This window comes from Balaenoptera borealis (assembly GCF_965194805.1).
Source record: "Balaenoptera borealis genome assembly, chromosome: X".
NCBI lineage: Eukaryota > Metazoa > Chordata > Mammalia > Artiodactyla > Balaenopteridae > Balaenoptera > Balaenoptera borealis.
The window spans coordinates 13,037,528-13,051,083 of record NC_138881.1 but is presented as its reverse complement, the minus strand read 5'-3'; the positions used below and the strand labels follow the sequence as shown (position 1 = coordinate 13,051,083).

The following is a 13,556-nucleotide window of genomic DNA, read 5'->3' as shown; positions in this document are numbered from 1 at the left end:
ATTTATTTACATATTTATCCTGCCTTTTTGCAAAAGATACTAGCTGATACATCATCCCTGGGCCAATGCCAGTTTGGAATCTGCTTTGTCATCTGATTTATTCACACTCCCTCCCAGACTCTTGTTCTCTATACACTGATACCCAGGTCCACTTAGCCCATATCCAGGTTACTTAAAAAGGACCATGCTAGGAAAGCAACCCTGGTCGAAACAGATCTTCAACAAAATTTGCCAGATTTGACAGAGATTCATTAATCAGCATTCTTAGGATAGAATGATTATGCTGCTAAATTATCCTATCATCCATCCAGTTTCTCCATCTTCTCAGCAAGGATGCCATGAAAGTGTTTGAAAAATGCCTTGCACAGAAGCACAGAAACTCTATGTCTGCAGGATTCCTTTGATCTACTAGCCTAATAAACATATAACAAAAGAAACCAAAGCCTGTCTGTCAGGCTGTCTCTTCTCAGTGAATTCGTGCTGGCTTCTTTAAGGATCACTTCCTCTCTCTCTGGGAGTTCACACACCACCCATTTGATATTCTTAATAGAGAATCAACATTTGCATCATCTACCTTCTCCCCATTTTTGAAAACCAAGACATTTGCCCATCTCCTGTCTTCAAGAAGCACTTCTATTTCTAATCTATGGGAAAAGTAGATTACAGATGATATTTTAAGGATCTCTTTAAAAAATTGTTTTCATATTCTCAGATATGACTTGTCCCAACCTGAAGACTTGCATTCTTTTAGCTTACATCCTTGGAATGGGAGTGATGGTGGTAGGGGGAGAGAACAGTTTCCCTGAAGAATGGGGGTCCTGTTTTTAGAAGGAGTGAGGGATGCTGGGCAAACAAAAGAGATTCCACTGCAGCAGTGAACCTTCAAATTCAAATATACTTCAGCAAGCCTCAGTTCTCTCTAGCTGGTCTTTCTTGCATTAGTGTTACAGCTCTGTGCTGTTCTTGTGGTTTGAGTCTTTGATTGCTACCTCCCTCTTCCCAGGTTTTTATGTGTCCTTTACATTCTAAGCTCCTTAGAGAGACTTAGCCTCTCTCGCCAGCACATTTAGTCTCTTGGATTACTTCCTCCACTATTATTAATAAGAGGCTCTAGTCTGTTCATACAGACAACAGTCCCTTCTGCTTATTTGTAATTGACATTTCCTGGAAGTTGATGCATTTATTCAGTTTTATTGCTTTTAGTAGGCCCTGATCCCATTTTCGCAGTTTCTGTTACTAACGTGGTTGAAAAAAAATTAACCAAAGACCAGAGAAGATAAAGCCGTCGAGGGCTTCTGAGGTCAATAAGCTAGAAAATAAATTATTCCATTATCAGGATGAAAACTGAATCCTCGCATTAACCTTCCTAATTGCTTGCTTACCTTGTTTTCATACTTTCTAAGTGAACAGGAACAAAGCCACTTGCTGCTGTTCTCATTAACACTAATGATCAATAAGTGGAAAAAATTTTTTTTGCTGATTCTTATATTTTGTTCAACATTATGTAGGCTTAATTTAGAGCTTATTAGGGCATTGCCAGTTTTGCTCATTATCTCCTCTATAAGATGAATATGTTTCTTAGGCAAGCAGTTAACATGAAGCAACAATGACTGACTCAGTTTTTGTCATTAAGCAAGGCTTTCAGTTATGTTTACTGCTGGGGGTGGGGAGGGAAGAAGCAAGCATGAGCATTTAATATTGACTTATTTTAGATACTCCCAAGAAAAGGACAAGACGTACTTTACAACAATTTCGGCGCTGAATGTCAATGACCAGAGCTGACTTGGTATACAAGGGAAGTGTTTGCCTTGCATCCTCCCCTAAACTCTTTTGAGGTTCTTTCCAGCCATTAAAATAGTGCTCTGAAATGAAATTCCGATGCCTGCTACAACATGGATGATGAACCTTGAAAACACTATGCTAAGTGAAGAAAGCCATGTACAAAGGACCACCTATGATATGCTTCCATTTATATAGAACGGCCAGAATAGGTAAATCTATAGACAGAAAGCAGATCAGTGGGCGAATTCCCTGGTGGTCCAGTGGTTAGGACTTGGCACTTTCCCTGCCATGGCCCAGGTTCAGTCCCTGGTCCGGAAACTAAGATCCCTCAAGCCTTACGGTGCGGCCAAAAAACCCCCCCCAAAAAACAAAAAACCAAACAAAAAAAGAAAGCATATCAGTGGCTGCCAGGGGCTGGGGGATGGGGAGATTGGAAGTGATGACTAAGGTGTGTGGGGTTTCTTTTTGGAGTGAGGAAAATGTTCTGAAATTGACTGTGGTGATGGTTGCACAACTCTGTGAATACACTAAAAGCCACTGAACTGTACACTATAAATGGGTGAACTGTGTGGCATGTGAATTACATCTCAATAAACCTTTTTTTTTCTTTTTTTTTTAAATCACACCCTACTCCTCCTGCTGCCATTATATACCACTCCCTCTTTCTTTGGAGTCTTCAGCAACTGGGTCACTGTCACCTTTTCCATCAGGTCCTGCTACCATCCCGAATGACTTTGACATCCACATAGATGACCCACTACTCAACACCCAAGTGAGTCCCTTCCTGGGTCTGCTCCAGTGACCTTCCTCTCCTTTCTACTCGACCATCACTCCGCCCTTATTTGTTGCATTCCCCACCCAACCTCCCACTCCCCCACCTCTGAAACAATGCCGTCACAGGTCCCTCTCAGAACACGACTCCCAACACTTCCAGCTGGCTCTAATTCTAATCTGGCCCTGGTGAGCGTAGGGTTCTCCTCTTCCTCCACCTCATCACTTTGCCTCCTTCTGCTCTATCATATCAGCATCCACCACCTCCCTCCTGCCCTGAAACTCCCTGCTTTCACCACCACGGCTCTCCTTGTCTGGCTTGAATTCCACCACTTTGGTGTCTCATCCTTCTATCTCAGCCGTCTGGCAAATCTCAACCCTCCACCAATGCACCTATTTCCAGAATGACCCAGCCACAGTTCTAGTCTCCACTGCACACTCAGTGCCCTCAGTGATCCGTTCATATTGCGCCAGAAGCCTCTCTCCAGTTCTCCAAGGTTTCTAGGAGAAACCTGCTTCATGTTTCTCAACCCATCTCCACCTCCCTCTTCACGCCCAGCAGATAATCTTCCCTCCGCCTCTATGTCAGAGAGGACGAAGCGGCTTCCCTAGCACCAAACTATGTGCTTGCCTACATCCTTTCTTCCTCCCCCACCATTCATTCACTGGTCTGAGCAAAATGGAAGAAAAGCCCCTTTTCTTATTTAGCCTCTACTGTGTCTGGCTTACATCACCTCCTCACTACTCAGTGTCCTTGTAGGACTGAGTATTTAACTCCTTTCCCCCATATCTTCAACCTCTTCCCCTCTACTGACTCCTAGCTTGTCTCTCCCTCCTTAAGCAACAGCAGCACCTCCAACTTGATGCCACACCCCCCTCTCCAGCTCTCTCTCTTTCCTCCTCTTTAAATACAAACCTCGGGACTTCCCTGGTGGCAGAGTGGTTAAGAATCCACCTGCCAATGCAGGGGACACGGGTTCGAGCCCTGGTCTGGGAAGATCCCACGTGCCGCGGAGCAACTAAGCCCGTGCTCCACAACAAGAGAAGCCACCACAATGTGAAGCCTGCGCACCGCAACAAAGAGTAGCCCCCGCTCTCTGCAACTAGAGAAAGCCCGCGCACAGCAACAAAGACCCAACGCAGCCAAAAATAAATAAATAAATAAATAAATAAATTTATTTAAAAATTATATATACATTCCAACCTGCTGCAGTGTTCCTCCCAGAAAACAAAACACTACATTCCATGGCCAGGCTTCTGGTTGTGATGTAGATTCCAACAATCAGGTGCACCTATGCGAGATTTGGAAGGGGGAAGTGATAGATCATGAAGAGGGGGCCTCACCTCTGCTATTTCTGCTGATGAGCATGGTTATGGAAGCATCTGGCTTTCAGTGGCAGTTGTAGAGGGAGTCCAATGTCCAGTCTCTAGCCACATGAGTGAAAAGAAGGAGCACCCATGGCATCCACTTTGCTGGCAGCAGATTCCTGATTTCTTGATCACAGCAGAGGAGGTATAGGCTTGAAGCCAACAGTTATGAAGACAGCTTCTTAGCATTCCAGCTCACTGATCACGGCAGACACAGTGGCTCCCTGGCAGTCAAGTTCTGCAGTGTTATTCTGGAAGGTTTTCCTGGAAACTCAGCCTAGATTTTGCTCTTCCAATCATTTTTAGACTGCTTTTGTTTATATTAGTTAGAACGGTTTATTTTATCTGCAACTAAACTCGGACTACAGTATATCCTGCAGTTAACCACATTTCACCCTGAGTGATTTTTCTGAAACTCTAAAACTCAAATCCAATAATGGCACTGCCCTTGCTTAAAATCTTTCAGTGTCCCCCAATATCTTTATATAAAGCCCAAATGTTTTAATCTTGTGAAAAGGTCCTGTATAACCTGGTCCTCTTATTCTCTGCAGACTTATCTTTACCCAGGTACTCTCTGACCACACTGACCTTCTATTCAGGTCCTTCAGAGAGTCACACACTCATCTCTTTACCTTTGTACGTGCTACTCTCCCTGTGCGGAACACTCTTGCCCAACTCACTTGTTTTGTTTTGTTTTTCAATTTTGGCCTAAAGTCTGTGTCTTCCAGGGACCCTTCTCAGACTCTACCACCTATCACGATCACCGAAACTCTGGGTTAGGCCCTCTCCTATATGCTCCCTTAGCACCCTGGCCTTCCCCCTTTTGAAACACTTTACGTTACTGTATAGGGATTGCCAGTTGTAAACTGTGCCCTCCTGCCCTTATACCATATGCACCTGGCAGAAGGTTCCATGTCTAAGTTGTTCTCTATTTTATCCCCAGTACCCAATGAGTACCTGGCCCAGACATAGGCATACAAATTGAAGTAATAAAGAAACTGAAACATTCTAAGCAGAGGGTCTAATCTCTATTGGATTTATGTTTCAGAAAAAACACTCAGGTGGCCACATGCAGAAGGAATTGTAGTAATGGGATCAGATGGAGGGGAGGGGCTGAGACAGAAAGTCCAGTTTGTTGGTCTGACCTAGAGCAATATTAGTGGGGATGGAAAGGAGGAGATAACTTCGTATGCTATGGTAGGGGGAGGGGAGCAGAAAAACTGATAACACTCAAGAAGCAATGCGACAGGGGCTTATTAATTTTTCTTTTGGCGTCAAAGTAATTAACATTTCAAAGTAACATTTTCTGAGCATCTACTCTATGCCAAGTATTGGATTAGGTTCTTGATAGAAAGATTAGTAAAATACTTTCCCAATCCTGCAGATCGCAAGGGTTTCAGTCCACTAGTGGAGACACAAATACTCTAGTACCAGGCTGAGAGATAAGAGAAAGAAATGAAGAATTTATGTTTTGAGGGGCTGTGGGTGTGTGGTTTTTCAGTTTATTTGTTTGTTTTTGTCTAAAGATAATGGGCTAGTAGTTTATGGGCGACAGACAGTGGACTATGGTGGGAAAACACTGGCTGGAGACAGAACACAGGGCTCTTAGTTCCTCATCTACCACTAATGAGGTAGTATGATATTGAGCAATTTGTTTACTTCTCTGGGGCTTAATTTCCTTATTTGTAAAATGAAGTTTTTGAGTGAAATCACCTTTAAACATCTATTATTTTATGTATTTGTTATATTTAAAATGTGTGCATTATTTCTAAAAGTTTTTCAAATCATTCAATTAAAATGTCTGTGTATTCTAAATAGTGCTTTAGGATAAATGTTTTAACTTTGTCCTATATTATTTAGAAGACAAGGATATAATCTGATCATAAATCAACTGTCATCTTTGGTTTCTTGGTTCTAAGAAACTGACATCATCCACTTTTGACAATTAGGGATAGTTCGCCAGAATATGCTCCCCCCGCAACCCCCATTTCCTTGGCTCTTTCATCCACATGATTTTTAAAATTTTGCATTATCTACTGCCTGGTACAAATGCTATGTTTTGCCAGAGGAATGTAAAGCTAATGAAAAATCTCAAATCAGTCTTTCCTGCCCCTTTGATACATGAGTAGTTTTAAATTCTGGACTCAGATCGTATGAGGATTCTCTTTAAATTTCAACGGAAAGGAGACACATGAAGGAGCACAAAAAGCAGGTTTAGAATCGAGACAAAGAGCTAGCCACTTGAAAATGCACCGCTCTACCCATCACTATGGCTCCCTCTCTTCGTAAGGAAGTGTGTAACAGCTTGCAAGGATGGCCAGTAATACTAACAGTTGTAACAGATGAACCCGGAAAAATTACTGGCTTAATACAAAGTTATTTCTCATTCACTTAAAGTACAATTGGTGGTAGGAATGATGATGGTGGTAGTGGCATGCGTGTCTGCTCCACGCAGTCATTCAGGAACCCAGGCTGACAGAGACTCAGCCATCTTCAAAACCCTACTTCCAAGGACACCTGGATGTGTCAACATCCAGAGGGCAAAAGCAGGGTTGAGGAGGGAGGGAGGGAAGAGGCTTTCCTGTGGAGGGTTTTCTGGGCCCAGCCTGACAGCACTTCCATCCACATTTCATAGCCTGATCTCAGCTCCATGGGCACACCTAACCACAGGGGTGGCTGAGGAACAGGGTCTAGCCACATGTCAGGGAAGAGAAAGGGCAGATTTTGATTACTACGTAGTGGTTTCTGCCTTATCCAGGGATATGGATTCTGTCTACCTGGTCTCTCTCAACTCTCTCCTTTCCACCTCATGTCTATAATCGCTAACAAAGTATTCAGAGGTGATTCCTACTTGGCATAAGTAGTTGGAAAAAATTTTAGAGTAGTGATATTCATCACGTAAGCATCTGATTTTTATGGTGCAACCTTCAAGTTTCTCTAAGTACTCTAATCTCTAACTTAGACTATTACAGTACATTAGTTTGTACAGGGCACACCACGATCATAGGCCACTATGGGTTGTGCATATAGACTGAACTTCAGGTTCATATAACTGAGACTATTACTCTCCCAATGGTATCAGACTTAATGAGGTCAGCAATAAAAAAATTCAGATATCAAGTTTCCTTTAGATCATTTGTCTGGGAAAATTATATCACAATTACTGGCTTTGAGAACTTTCCTGTTATATGTCATAGCTTTTTTTGGTATAGAGCAGTGGTTCTCAAAGTGTGGTCCCAAGACCAGCAGCATAAGCACCACCTGGGAACTTCTTAGAAATACAACTCTGACCATAAAACTCCTAGAAGAAAACATAGGCAAAACATTCTCTGACATAAACCATAGCAATGTTTTTTTAGGTCAGTCTCCTGATGAAAAAGAAATAAAAGCAAAAATAAACAAATGGGGCCTAATCAAACTTAGAAGCTTTTGCACAGTAAAGGAAACCATCAACAAAATGAAAAGAAAACCTATGGAAATGGAGAAAATATTTGCAAAAGATGTGACAAACAAGAGATTAATTTCCAAAATATACAAACAGCTCATATAGCTCAATATCAAAAAAACAAACAACCCAATAAAAAAATGGGCAGAAGACCTAAATAAACACTTCTCCAAAGAAGACATACAGATGGACAACAGGCACATGAAAAGATGCTCAACATTGTTAGTTATTAGAGAAATGCAAATCAAAACTACAATGAGCTACCACCTCACACTGGTCAGAATGGCCATCATTAAAAAGTCTACAAATAACAAATGCTGGAAAGGGTGTGCAGAAAAGGGAACCAACCCTCTTACACTGTTGGTGGGAATGTAAGTTGGTGCAGCCACTATGGAGAACAGTACGGAGGTTCCTTAAAAAACTAAAAATAGAGTTACCATATGATCCAGCAATCGCACTCCTGGGCATATATCCAGAAAAGACAAGAACTCTAATTTGAAAAGATACATGCACCCTTATGTTCACAGCAGCACTATTAACAATAGCCAAGACATGGAAATAACCTGTGTCCGTTGACAGACAAATGGATAAAGAAGATGTGGTGTATATGTATATAAATACACACACACACACACACACACACACACACACACACACACACTAGAATATTACTCAGCCATAGAAAGAATGAAATAATGCCATTTGCAGCAACATGGATGGACCTAGAGATTATCATACTAAGTGAAGTAAGTCGGACAGAGAAACACAAAATATCATATATCACATATATGTGGAATCTAGAAAAATGATACAAATGAACTTATTTACAGAACAGAAACAGGCTCACAGGTATAGAAAACAAACTTATGGTTACCAAAGGGGAAAAGTGGGGGAAGGGATAAATTAGGAACTCGTGATTAACAGATAGGCACTACTATATATAAAATAGATAAACAATACCTACAATGGAAAAGAATCTGAAAAAGAATGTATATATTCTGAATCACTTTGTTGTATACCAGAAACTAACACAACATTGTAAAACAACTATACTTCAATTAAAAAAAAGAAATGCAATTATCTGGCCTCACACCAGACGTGCTAAATCAGAAACTCTGGGGGTGGGGCCCAGCCATCTTGTGTTTTCACAAGTCCCCTAAAGAATATCCTAGAACCACTAGTCTAGTTGAGTTAGATTACTGCTGAAACATCTCATTTTAAGGACCAGGTCAAAAGAAAATTATTTGAAATTGTTTTGTTGAAAACATAGCAAATCGCTCTCTAATACTGCTGTGAATTAAGAGTGTTGTGGAAAACTGACAGAATGAAAAGACTGCTAAGAGCCCTGGGAGGTCATTAGGGCAAATAGTTTCCAAAGGTGTCAGTCACAGACATCTAAGGTTCTATGAAGCATCTCTAGGGGTTTCCTAAAAGAAAATGTATTCATATGTTTGATTGGTGACTGCTCCCCTGACCATCCAGAGTTTGTTGCCAAAAGACATGGAATTTTGTGTCAGGAGAAATAGTTTTGGAGCTTTAGGACAGAGTCAACATCTTACTCGTCTTTGTATCTCCATTACCTTCCACAGTGCCCAGCACAGAGCAAACACATAATAAACATTTATGTTAATAAATGAATGAATTGGGACTTCCCTGGTGGCGCAGCAGTTAAGAATCCGCCTGCCAATGCAGGGGACACGGATTTGAGTCCTGGTCCGGGAAGATCCCACATGCCGCAGAGCAACTAAGCCCGTGCGCCACAACTACTGAGCCTGCGCTCTAGAGCCTGAGGCCACAACTACTGAAGCCCACGTGCCCAGAGCCCATGCTCCACAATGAGAGAAGCCACCGCAATGAGAAGCCCACAAACTGCAACAAAGAGGAGCCCCTGCTCGCCGCAACTAGAGAAAGCCCACGCGCAGCAACGAAGACCCAAAACAGCCAAAAAAAATGAATGAATGGATGGATGGAATAGTCATCTCATGGATCTCGGTTCTAAATAACTTCCACTAATATTCCAGAATCACTTTGAAAAAAATCCCGTTTGGATAGTTTAGTCTAGTTACTTTGAAGAATACTGACTGCCTCATGTATGTGGCCAGTCTTTTCAGCAGTTAAGGATTTTACCTATCAAATATTAAGAATGCCTCCAACTCCAACTCCTCTGAGAGAAAACCAAACATATGAAGATAAGTGCTTGTTCCATTTCTTGAAATGTCTATAAAATATCTCCATTGCTGCATGTTAACCTTTTCAGTGACTAACTCAGGGTTTCTCAACCTCGGCACTATTGACATTTTGGGCTGGATCATTCTCTGTCATGGAAGCTATTCTGTACATTGCAGCCGCATCACCAACTCTTCCCCCACCCCCGCCCCCCTGCCCCACTGTGACAACCCAAATGTCTCCAGACACTGCCAAGTGTCCCCTGGTGGGGGATAAAATTGCCCAGCTTGAGAATCACTGCTTTAACCCAATATTAAAAGGAGAAGAGTCATTCTCCTGCATTTTATTCAAAGCTATGGAAACAGGCCTCAAGAAAGAACGTATGCTCCACATTTCCCTTTAGCTCATTGTTGAGGACGTCAGCAGTGACAGCTCTATCTATTTGAAATGATTTGGTTCACAAATCCTCATTATTTTAGGCCAGTTTTCTCCTTGGAACAACTTTATCTTAGAAGATGCAAATTCTCAAACTCTGAGCATCTTTTTTACACTTACTGTGATCTTCTACAATGATTCAGCACTGAATTTCATTACAAGACATTTTTATTTAATAAATTTTAAATAATATATAGACTGGCTAAAGGAACACTGTACAAATCCTTAATACAGTGTTAGCACTAACAGAATTTTTATCTACTTCATTACAATATTTAAAAAAATTATCTAAGTAAAACCTACAATAAAATAAAATGTAATAATAACCTTTATTACATCCTACCTCAAGATTCTGTCTCTGGAAAGAAAGTCTTCATTGTATCTGGAATTTACTTCTTGGTATTGAAAGAATATGCTAATAATTCTATTTCTTGATTCATGTTGGATCGCATCTATTTTCTTACTGTTACCGCATGAGGATTTAGCATTATTTCAACATCCCCTCATGTCTGTCCTCCATATTCTCAAGATAAACATACTACAATTTTTTCTTAAATCGTCAGTGTTTAATCATGAGCCAATAGTGTACCCTGACATCCTCGCTGACATCCTCACGCTACTGTCCCCTCCCCTATTGTCCATGTGGGTCTATACTTTAAACATTCCTCTTCTTTTTTTTTCATTTAATGGCATTTTGAGAGGGAGAGGAGATAAAAGCATATAGTCATCACACATTTAACAGGAAACTAAAATTATTTTTTAAAACTTATAAAAGACTACATATAAAGTCTCAAAATTTTACTGTTAAAAGGTAGAATCTCTACTTTACCCTCACCTCTTGCATTTAGCACAAATAAAAGCTAGGCACTTTTGTTGTTGTTGTTTAAGAAACAAGTGATGTTAAATAGACTTACTCTGATCATTTTGCAATATATATATAAATATTGAACCATTATGTTGTACACCTGAAACTAATATTATATGTCAATTATATCTCAATAAAAACATAAATAAAAGAAAAGGCAGGTTACCAGAAAGACTTCAATTCTTCCCCTTCTGTACACTTGGGACACAGTTACCATTCCTATTTCATGATAAATCTGTTCTTCTCTCTTCTGACCTTGCCGAATTTTCCTTTATCTATCTGGGACATTGAAACCTGGGAAACATCTGGCAGCCGTGCACCATGAAACTACATGTTCTTGTTCCATGAGAAACGGTACTGTAATAAATGTTTCCTGTATCCAAAAAAAAAAAGTATAAAATCTGATTTTTAGTTTTTCATAAAAAATAATTTTTGCACCATCAATCAATAACAACCAAGAAATCAGGACCACCCAGATAAAAAAAGCAGAGGACTAAAAAAAGAGACCCTATTAACATGACAGATGAAGAAGATACCAGGTGAGAAGAATCAGCTATATAACAAAGCCCACAATTTGGAAATTGTGGGAACCAAAGTCAAACAGTTAATTACCAACAAAGACAATAACAGTGGTTCTTTTGTCTTTCACGGTGAATGCACAATAAGCTCTTAATACTAAGACTGGGAAATAAACCATCTATAATCTACTGAAAAAGACCATCTGCTTCTATAAATTTTGTTCTTATACACTTGCCAAAAGAAGAGAACATATTAACAAAATAATGGGCCCTGCACTGTTAATTGCTAGGTCGTTTGCAGTTGTGCTGTTGCTATTAGAATTTAATAAGCCATTCCTTCTGCTAAATTAATAAGCAGCCAAGATTATGTAATAGCTGCTTTCAGCTGCTAATTATTTTTCCCATAATTCCCTTCCCTCCCTCCCCCCAACCTCCACCTTTTCTTGGCTAGGAATACCAGAGACTGCCAATATGTCATCAGCAAGTCTCCCGTCCTCGTTTTCAGAACCACAGACCAACATCAGGAGCATAACCAATGAGCTTAAACTTGGAGGTAGTTATCTCAGGAATCTTGAGGACATGAGTTTTGTACAGAAAAAGAGAAAAGCAGCATTTGGATTCAGAGGGCGAGTTTTCATTACATAGTATTAGATCTGTCTTTGACTGGCTAATGGCATCTGTTTTGTGTAGTAAGGGAGAAGTGGGGCATTAACATGTGCCTCTGGGGCAGGATTGGTCCCGTTGCTGAAATTTGGGCAGGGGGCCTATAAAGACCTACAGAAAGCCAGCTCTGTGCTTTGTGTTGACCACTTCTTTAATACTACAGTATACGTTTAGCATACACGCTGGTAGGAAATTTTCCAAGCAGCATAGCAGCGTTTAAAAGGGAAGGTATTGTATATTTTTATTTTGCCAAAGAAGGGCATTGAAAAATGCCCCCAAGTTCCTATTATATACTATCTTAGTTTTATAGACATTTTAACACACACAAAAAGAACACAATCCCTAATAAAGGATTCCTTTAGATTGATTAAATTTAGCTTCCTGAAAAACTTAGCATCTCTTTTTCCCTTTGGGCCGTTAAAAAATTCGGGCGACTATGCTTGGGAACCTCTGCAAAAAGGGCATAGCTTAACAAAAGCAATTTTCTAGCATCCTTTGTAAGAACCGAGGTGACTGGGGTAATGAATAGCATTCGACATGAGAAACCCGTGGCTGTTCAAGCAAGGTCACTTAATCCCGTGGGGCTCCCCTTTCCTTATCTGTAAAAGATGAGTAGGACTGGATGATTCATCCATTCTTTCATTCAAAAAAATATGTATATCCATTATGTGCTAGACACAATGCTCAGCACTATGGTTCTTAACAAATCTACAATTTTATAATCCTTATCTGTCAGCTCACATTTATTAGTGGTGTTATATACTAGGCAGTGAACTAGGTTGGGATGCAAAATGAAGAAAATTCAAGATGTGCTAATGGGCATATGGATGAAAGAGGGATTCCTTCTTACAGGGTTTGAGGGTGAGGCTTCATAGGAGCTGTGACATTTGAGAGCAAGGGCATGCCAGGCAGAGCAAGTCGTCGACAAGACTAAACTGGAACCCAAGCGAATGTGGGGGAGGAGAGGGGAGACTCCGTGTGAAAGAAGCGGGATCTTGAAATGAGGTGCTTCTAGGCTTTTCAGATGAGAATGGACAGTAACTCCTCAGGTCCGCAGCACTGAGGATGGACGAGGCAAGCCCCGGGAAGAGACACTTGCACAGCTTGGGGCGAAAAGGTGTCTAGGGCTGTAGCAGTGCGATGGGAAGAAGGGGTCGGATTCCGGACAGTTTTGAGGCAAAGTAATTGTAAAGAGCACTCTAAACGCGTGCACGAGCTCCAAGAAAGAGCTGACTTGTTTTCCTCAGAGTTGCAGCACACCCTCTCTCCCCTCAACAACATCACCAGCTATTACACCGCCCCGTCCCACCCTCTTGGGGCACGGAAAGTTATCCGAGCTCGAATGTGGTTCTTGGCAGTCCTGATCTTCCCTGCCCCGCATAGCAGGGTCAACAAAGGGCACCGCGAAACACTACCTTCTCACCACAAAACAGCCGAGACAGCTGCGCGCGCGTCCCGGTGCCACACTCAGGAGTGCGCAGGCGCGCCGGCCCCGGCAGCGGCCGCTTCCGGGTCACGTGGCCTGGCTTCCGGTTCGGACCAC

At 41.3% G+C, this 13,556-nt stretch overlaps 1 long non-coding RNA gene across 1 annotated transcript in view; it reads right to left on the bottom strand.

Annotated features, from left to right (window-relative positions):
• LOC309619985 overlaps positions 1-13,413 on the bottom strand; it is a 222,440-nt gene extending 209,027 nt beyond the window's left edge. The window contains exon 1 of the long non-coding RNA XR_014239338.1: positions 10,999-13,413. This is a non-coding gene — a long non-coding RNA (uncharacterized lncRNA). The remainder of the gene's footprint in view (positions 1-10,998) is intronic.
• Between the last annotated feature and the right edge of the window lie 143 nt (positions 13,414-13,556).